Consider the following 10,164-nt stretch of genomic DNA (forward strand, 5'->3'; position numbering starts at 1 on the left):
ACCTTCAGCAATTGATCCTTCTAGATAACGCTTATTACGATAATAATACTTCAATTTATATAGGAACCTAAACACGATATACAACATTATCAAAAGTTGTAATTAAATGTATATTCATGAATGAATGAAAACTTTGCAAATAAATTAGCTCCTCTCTATAGGATACATCCACCGATAGAAAATTGGTCTGTAACGCCTCGAATTTGGGCTAGAAATATTAGATTTTGAGCATGGGAGCAGTTAGGAAGCTACTCATAAATATTTAGTTGTGTAAGAAAGTGACACAAATGTATGTCTGCTTCAGTGGTTATGTGTTCTAGGAAGTGTTTGAGAAGTCTTGGTTTCAAGCCTGGGTAGGTGCAAAAAGTTTTGTTCTTTTTAAGAAATAAGCACTGTCTTTAGGCAGTAGGCTTTTAAATAAATAGGAGAAGAACATGACAGAAGAACCTACTAGCCCAGGGGATAAGTGGCGTGTTACTATTGTCCGAGGTCTAGAGTTCGAGTACCTGTACCAACATTGGATCTATTTTTATTGATTGGTCAAGGAAGAGTTGTGTTTGACCGAACTTCTAAGTGGTTGAGTTGTGGGGGGATGCTTGTGGCTGAATTTTAGGGGATTATTAAGAAAATTTCAGTTGTTGGGGATTGGGGAGTGTTTTGGGGAGAAAAATAAGGGAATTTGAGGATATGGAAGTGTTAGTGCCGAACTTGAACTCTGGTTCCTCAAGAGTTCAGTTTTGAGTGGTTTTTTCTATCCATTTTGTTTTGTTTTTCTGCCGATTGTTCCCCTCTCCAACTCTTTCATTTTCATGGATTGTTTCTGTTGAATTTTGTCTCCCGTTGCTACCGGTCTCTTCTTTTCTACTCCTCTCTCTATCACTTGTTTCTTTGGGGCGATTGCTATCTTTTCTTTCTAAAGGGTCGAATGTTGCTGAGGTTTCTGCTAGTTTTTCTACTTTTCTTCTCTGAATTGGTTTTTCCTAAACTATCACTGTAGTTTACCTCTCCCTTTCTCCCTCACTCTTTGTTTAGTTGAATTATTTTCACTCTCTTTTAGCCGAATTCTAGACTCCCTATTTGCTGGATTCTTGGATTCCCTATACTCTTTCTTCTAGCGTCGAATTATCATCTTCCTATAGAACTACTCTTGTTTTTAGCTTTTCATTGATTGTTGGTAAGTATTCATTCCTTTACTGCTAGGTTATTTGAAGATTAGCTTTTAATAGGATGGAGTATTATTTGATCAAGAGGCAACCAAGGGACTGAGGACCGTTGTTGATGCGTTAGATGAGAGGAGTTGTTTCTCTGTTATTAGATTATCGGTATGAATAGTTCCACTAGGAGTTGGATAACTTGTTTTAGGCTATGATTAACTTGCCTATGTGGTTACTAATGGAATGGTTTTTTGATCAAATATTAGGTAACTAGGGTGCTCGCGTGGGGTTAGGCGGCAAATATAGGCCATATGTGTAAACACTACTTCTTATTGTAGATCGGAAAAAGCCGAAATAAGTGACCGTCAACACTACACGAGCGTGCGCTTGCTCGTGTGGTAACCCGAACGCATTAACATGGGTGTTTGATGGTAGAGGCCACCATGAACAATTTCATGGGCTTAGGCCGCTTCGGGCCACGTTAAGTTGGAATGGGCCGTGTGGGCCCCATAGGCTTGTAGGCCCCACATGGGTAAACCACACAGACGTGTGGAGATTATTGGGCCAGGTTATATAGTTCACACAACCAAGGCTAGTTTTGGGCTTTGTGGGCCACACGGGTGTGTGGGCCCATATGGGCTTGCATAATGGGCCATGGGCCCATTTACCCTGTTTAACCGTTAAGGTTGCACGGGTCGCCCGAGACGACTGTGGACCCGCTGATGGGTCAGTAAGTTTACCTAGGCCCCTTATTCATGTAAAATGACTGTTTTGCCCTCATGAGGTAAAATAACTGTTTTGCCCTTATATGGTAAAATGACTGAAATGCCCCTATATGGTAAAATGATTGTTTTGCCCTATGTGCTTTATATATGTTTATACGTACATGTATGACTGTATTATAGCATGCTATTTAAACTGCAATGGATACATGTATGAGTCTATGATATGACATGACATGATTGTATTATGCATTGCATGGGGATGGGTTTATTATGATTGGAGGAAGTGTTTTATACTGGCAGCTCTACTGTAAATCACTGATGGCTCTAAGCCTATTATACTGGCAGCTCTGCTACAAATACTATTTAGTGCCGCAACCGGTGCTAATTTTGGAGTGTAGGGATGGGTGGGTTGATTATATCCCCACATGGAGTGTAGGGTTGGACAGAGATGGAGTGTAGAGGCTGGATGTGTAGGACTTGCATACTGCTTACTATTACTGCACTGTTTACTGTTACTACAATGGGCCAAGGCCCAAACACATGACTATTTCTATATTGAGATGGGCTAAAGCCCAAACTGATATTGTCACTGTTCTAAAAAGGGCTTAAGCCCAGACTGTGTTTGTTTTCTAATTATTTGTTTATATGGGATTACACACTGAGTTTCCGCAAACTCAACCATCTATTTAACTGTACAGGTAATCCCCAGCCTTAGGCGGATCGGTGCTGCAAGGGAGTCAATGGTGGCTACACAACTGCACTTGCTTTCTTATTTGATTTTTAATTTATAAGTAATTTAAATTGGGTAATGTTTTTGTAATAAGGCCTCTTTAAATTTTTAACTTTTAATTTTTAACTTTTAATTTGGGATTTTATTTCTTTTGATTCATATCTGATAGTAGTAGGGCGCAGATTTTTAAAAGATAAATGTTTTTCAAAACACCACATTTACTCGACATATTTTAAAAGCTTTCGCAACAAACAATGTTTTAAAAAGTAATAACAATTTTAATATGATTAGCATTTTGCTAAACGACTTGAGTTTTAAACTAAACAAACCTCTATAAGAACACACAAAGAGGATAAGTTAAGAATGGGTTTTTACAATATCGTACTTTGCGAAAAACACTTCAATGTGACATCTCTAGATTCGGCCATAAAGTCTAGGCCGGGTTTGGGGTGTTACACAGTCCACCAAGTTTTGCTTCATGAGGAAGATGGATTAGCAAATGCACCACAATAGTGAAGAATGATGGTGAAAAGATCTTCTCCAATTTGCATAAAGTCGAGGCGGCTCGATCTTGTACTTTCTCAAGTTCTTCAGCAATTAAAACTTTGCCATAAATAGGTTTCATTATATTGGATAGTTTAATTATACAAGACGTCACCTTTTTTGACATATAACACTGTTAAGCAACTGGTAGTAAATCTTGCATCAAGATGTGATAATCATGTGATTTTAGGGAATATAATCTCCAATCATTAAGACTCACACATTGTGATATATTTTTTGCAAACACATTTGGGACCTTTATATCCTTCAACACTGTGCATAACACTTCTTTTTCTTTCTTCGACATTGCAAAAATAGAAGGCGACAACCAAGATTTTCCATTCGAAAGTAATTGGGGATGAAGATCATGTCAAATTCCCATTTCAACTAGATCAAGTCGACTCTTAAGATTGTCTTTTGATTTTCTATCGATATTGAGAATTGTCTCGATGATGTTCTCGCAAACATTCTTTTCAATATGCATGACATCAAGATTTTGTCACAAAATGTGATGCTCTTAATAAGGAAACTTAAAAAAATACTTCTTTTTTTTCCACATGTCCGGCTCATTAGGATCATCCTCTTTATCAGATTCATAATCACTTTACCGATCAACACTGCCAATATACGCCTCCCTCGGTCTTCTATTTATTTGTACGTTGGGTGGTTGATTCATCTTCTAATAACTGAAATTGATATCTTTTAACATAAACAAGATTTCAGATCCAATGGTCTACTCAGGAGCTTCTCTAAGCTTTTTAGTACCATCAAATAGAGTTCTCTGAAATCTAAATCTATGATTTCCATCTAACCACCGACGATTGCCAATATAAGAGAACTTCTTCCCATTATATAACTGCTTGAAACATGTTTGTGCAGCACAACAAGGACAAGCATAACATCTTTTGGTACTCCAACCAGATAAATTGGCATAAGCTGAGAAATCATTAATAGTCCACAACAAAGCTACATGTAAATAAAAGTTGTTCGTTCTCAAGACATCATATGTTTCAACAACCGCCCATAATTGTTTCAACTCTTCAATAAGTGGTTGCATATAAATGTCAATATCATTCCCGAAACCTTTCTCTCTAGGGATAATCATAGATAAGATAAAAGAAGATTGCTTCATGGAAATCCACGGAGGCAAATTATAAGGAGTAAGCACTACAGGACAAGTACTGCATGAAATACTCAGGATTTTAAAAGGAACACTTTCAAATCTTGGAAATTTACTATCAAATGATTTCCAAGCTAAATAATCTGCAGGATGCCTTAATAATCCATCATCGATTCATTGATCATGATGCCACCTCATAAACTCAATTGTCTTTGACGACATGTAAAGCCTTTGAAGTCTTGGTATTAGTGGAAAATATCACAAAATCTTTACTGGCTTCTTTCTTGATTGTGCCTCACGTTCATCCTCATTCACATCTTCTGCATTACTATTCATCCAACTAGATTTACCGTAAACATGATAAGACTGTTAGTTTTTCGGATCACCCCAATACAACATGTAATCATTTGGGCAACTATGAATTTTTTCATACCCAAGGCCTAAATCCTTTATCAGTTTCTTCATATCTTTGTATGAATGAGGGATTTTTGCAAATGGAAACATATCTCTCAAAAACTCTAACAACAATGTAAAAGAGTTTTCGGTCCACCCTCCCAATCACTTTAAGTGAAAAAGACGAATGCAGAAAGATAGTTTTGAAAATTTCGATCCCTCATAAAGTTCTTCATTCATTTCATTAAGTAACTTGTAGAACTTTGTCACTTCTCCATTTGGCTCTTCATCAGGTGCACTTCTTCTCATTTCGTTAAAAGTATTTCCACCAATATCACAATCATCAGATGCAATAATTTTAGGTGGAAACGATTGCAAACCATGACTGTACATATTAAATGCATCCCGTAACATACCTTCCACATCATCTTCTCTAGCAGACTGAAGGTGAGCATTATGAAGATAAGCCGGATTAATCATTGAAGAGGTTTTATGAGGTGTACACTCTCTATGGAAAATCCATTTTTTATACTTTTGAATAAAGCCATCAACAATTAGATGCTCGTAGACAACTTCACGAATATGCCAATTGATGTTGGCACACATCTTACACGGGCAAAGAATCATATTCTCTTGGCTTGCATTTTGAAATGAAAAATTTAGAAAAAGTTTATACTCTATTCCGATAGTTGTTGCTTACCCTTGACAAATCCATCCAACTCTTATCCATTTCGTAGTTCTTAAAGTCTAAAGTTGACAATAAATTACGGTTACTTAAGTGTTTTAAATATATGTAAATCATGTCATTGTACTAAAATTGTAACACCCCAAACTTGACCTAGAAGTTATTATAACGGCCCAAAAATCTATATTTTTGTTCCTGTTAAATTGACACAACTGTGTATTTGCTTCAGTGGTTAAGTGTTTTGGGTGTGTGTGTGAGGTCCCAAGTTCAAGCCTTGACTTGGGCAAATTTTTCTATTTTTATGATTAAAGCTCAATTTATGGTTGTTGGTTTTAAATAAAAGGTGGTAAGTAATTAACAGAATGGGCCTACTGGTCTGGTGGTTAAGATATGTATTGCTGTGCTAGGGGTTTGGTGTTCGAATCCCTGCATGAGCAAGAGAGTTTATTTTTTTGCTCGTTTGACCGAGAGAGTTTTGGTCAATCAGAAATTTGAGGGAGTTGAGTAGTGAGAGGAAATTTTCGGATGAGTATCATCTTTTTGTTGGTTTTCCTAAATTTTGGTTTTTCTCTCTTCTCTTAGAAAATTTTTGACGTTCATCATTTTGGTTGCTTTTTCTCTCTTTTGGCGAAACCTCTCCTTTCTCCTCCCACTTCCTTTTGATTTTGCTCTCATCTCGACTGTGATCGCACTATCGTTCCTTACTCTATCGTTTCGTGGAAACTTCGGTAAGTGATTCTATATGGTTGTAGTTGAGAATGTTAAATTTCTGACTAGGGGTTATTCTAATGTTTAGGCAGAGTCGTTTTGCTAGGATAGAGACTCTTCTCATACTGTTTGTAAGCAACTGATTTTGAAGCGTTGAAGGTAAGGGTTTTCGCTCAAAGGCTAGATATCATGTTTCGGGTTTGGCTTAGTTCACTGTTAAGTGATTAATCAAGAGTTTGTATTGGTTAAATATAGGTTTTGGAAGGCTCATGAATTACTTTTGCATCAATTCGATAGAGGTGTGTACCCGAAAATAAAAAAAAAAATGAGGTTTTAGCAAAAGCCGAAAACTATTCTGTCAATGCTACACGGCCGTGTGGTAGGCTGTGTGGTAGGCTGTGTAAGGGGACACAGCCATGTGATCGATGAGTCAGGCTGTACGCACAAGACACGACTGTGTGATGGCCAGATAAGGCCGTGTGCGACACACGGGCTCGACCAATGGGGCCGTGTGGGCCACACAAGCGTGTGGGATTCTGGGCTAAGCCGTGTGATCCACACGGCCAAGGCCAATTTGGACAAGGTGGGCCACACGGCTAAGGCCAATTTGGACAAGGTGGGCCACACAGCCAAGGCCAATTTGGACCGTGTGGGCCACACGGCCAAGGCCAATTTGGACCGTGTGGGCCACACGGCCAAGGCCAATTTAGACCGTGTAGGCCACACGACCAAGGCCAATTTAGACCGTGTGGGTCCACACGGGCAGGCCATATGGGCGTGTGATCCCATTTTTCTGAAATATTCTGTAAGGTAGCACGGGTCACCCTAGTTGACTGTGGACCTACTGTCGGGTTGGTAAGCTCTATTTAGGCCCCTAGTTATGTGATCTGATTGTAAGGTGTCTGACTGAGCATGATATCTATATTGAAATGAATGTATGTTTTGTTATTGGCATATATGCATGTCATTTATGGTATGTTGCATTGCATTGGGGTGGGTTGATGATATTTGGAGGAAGTATCTGAAAGGCTTTTAAGTCTGTTATCTGGCAGCTCAGCTGTAATTTTCTAATAATTACCGCATTTCGGTACATCATGGTGTGTAGAGCTGGACAGAGATGGTGTGTAGAGGCTAGTGGGTAGGATTTTGATTTACTGTACCTGCATTCTGTATCTGATATGGGCCAATGCCCTAATATAAATTTGAGGTTATATCTAAATGGGCTAAGGCCTAAATTGATTTTGTAATGGGCTCCGACCCGGACTATAAATGACTGTATTCTGACGTATATCTATATGCATGACTTTTGTGGAGATTACACACTGAGTCTGCGAAAAAACTCACCCTTTCTATTTAATCTGTAGAGGTAATCCCCAGATTTGACGGATCAGTGCAGCAGAGGACTCGACGATGTCATCCGTAAATTTTAGACTATTCTCGTAAATTTTCAGATTTTATTACTTGCTTGGGGTTTGATGTAAATTTTGGGACTTTGGACTATTCTGGATATTTACTTTGGATTCTTAACTGCTTTGCGATTTTAGAACGACTAAACGGTAAAAACTCAATTTCGCTAAAAACAAAGGTTTTTTCAACACGAACAGTTTTCCAAAAATAAACGCTTTCGAAGGCTTCCACTAAAAAGATATGATTTTAGATATAATGAAGAACATGCGTTTTACTTTGAATTGAGATAAAGCTAATTAACTGGAACTTTTAATTTGACAAACTCATTTTTCGACTTCCATTTCATGTGACATTGCCAGATTCGGCCATAACGTCTAGGCCAAGTTTGGGGCGTTACAGTTATGGTCGAATCTGTAGATGTCACAAAGAAGGGTTTTGGAAACGGTGTCATTATATTAAATCATTCTAGATTTCAAATCCATATTTGTTTATATCTATTGTCGAAAATGTTATTCAATTAATTTATTTTCCAAAACGTAATTTACAGCGAAAGTTATAGTAATTGTTATTTTCTTAAAATCTCATTTGTAAGTTTAGAAAACCTTTGTTTTAGTAAAAACCATGTTTTTAGATAACCATCGCAAATAAAGTATAAAACAAAAAATCAAAATCCCAAAAAGTAAACCAAACTGTCCAAAGAGTCCAATTAATACAAAACTCCCAGGAATAATTCTTAAATAAATAAAACCTTTATTTAAAGTCAGTTTATAGACTAATGGTCAGTGCGAGACTCCGCTACACCGATTCGCCTAAGTCTGTGGATTACATGAATGAAACAAACAACAGAAGTGATTTTACATAAACTCAATGTGTAACCCAACTGAAATTGACAAGCTATGCATACAGAAGTCACATACACAGTCAAATTCGAATTCGAATTTAAGTCATTTACAGATTTAGATAACAGAAATAGATATACTGAACAAATACACAGAATCCTACCCCCATCCTCTACGCACCAACTCCGACCATCCCATCACATCATGTGGGGTTCAAAACACCCACCCTTCCCTACACACCATATCGTGCCATTGCGACACATATCAAATACAGAACACTTCCTCCATATATACACATCCTACCCTAAATAGATATATATAATCAGAATTAACATGTTTACATGCTCATCTACAGATATAAAAAAAACATATATATATATATACATCAGACTAATCAGGCATGCATAAACAATGTCATACTCAGAGCAGAATATCAGATTATCATATCACATTAGTTTAGGGTTTGGTTACCCCTTACCAACCCTACAGTAGGCCTACATTCGATCGAAATAAACCATGCGACCCTAAGGAAATTTTTAGAATTATGGGCCAACATGCCTGTATGGGACCTGAAAACATGAAAATTTACGCATTTTTACATACCCTTTTAGTTTAAAATCATACCGTTTCGATTAAATTCTTGTTGAAAAATAATTAGTTTTTATAAAATAATTAAATTATACTTAAAATATGAAGATGATTAATTTTAGTTAATTTTATAATTAATTTTAAGTAATTTTGGTTATTTTCGACAAAATTGCGCAAAGGGCGAAAAATGGCTCGGCAGACACTGCTTGAAGCACAAAACCGAAAGCAATTTGAAGTATCAAGGTGAATTAATTTCCAGCCTAAGATGGTCCAATTATATTTATTAATTCATAATATAAATAATTTTAATTTATACCCAATTTAATTTGGGCTAAATAAATTAATATTAATTAATTATGGAAATAATGGTCCAGTTGAACCGAACCGATTGAAGTGAACTGGCCAAAGATTGGGCAGCCCAAAACCGGCCATATGCTGACCCAAATTAGCTTATTAGTTGATTAATTAAGCTTGCAAAGAAGCCCTTAAAGTCTTGTCAAAGTTGCATTCAAACCCCTCCACAATTGGTGGATTTTTGGATTTGCCCCAAGCCATTTTTTGCAAAGTTGAAAGCATCAATTTTGCCACATAGGTGGCCGGCCAAGGGGTGGCTCTTTGGCTGCTATTTTTAGCAAATTTCAGCTGCCACACTCAGCTATAAAAGCCACCCCTTGGCTGATCATTCAAGGCATCTCATTCATTCCTCATTCATTTCACAACACTTTTCTCCTCTCTCATTCTTTTTCTCTCATTTTTCCATTTCGATTCCCTTGCTCTTGTGCCGATTTCTTCCCTTGGAAAAGGGGTGTTCTTCAACCATTTTGGAGCAGCAATTGAGTGTTCATCGAAGCCTTGATTGGGGAGGACAACAAGAAAGAAGAATGGAGCAACCAAGTCAAGCCTCGGAAAACCACTGGATTTGATTCTTGTTCCTTTTCTCTTTAATTTTTGTTGTTGTTATGATGAACATATCTATAAGTATTCATGTTATTGGAATGGTTAATTTAATCAGCTTAGCTTGAATTTAATTCATGTTGGGTTGATTGCATTTTGTCTTCTTAAATTGTTAAAATTGTGTTTATGTTGTTATAGCCCTCGGTAAAATTCTTGATTAAGTAAAATCATGCCTAAGTTATTCTCGCGTTACGACTGTGAGGTAACTAATGAATTAATTATTTAAATGGATTGAAATTGTAATTAATTGACACAATACTTAATCAGTGCATGTTTATTCTTCTAAGGTAGCTGAAGGTTAAATTAGCAATGTATCTG

This window comes from Gossypium arboreum, chromosome 13 (assembly GCF_025698485.1).
Source record: "Gossypium arboreum isolate Shixiya-1 chromosome 13, ASM2569848v2, whole genome shotgun sequence".
NCBI lineage: Eukaryota > Viridiplantae > Streptophyta > Magnoliopsida > Malvales > Malvaceae > Gossypium > Gossypium arboreum.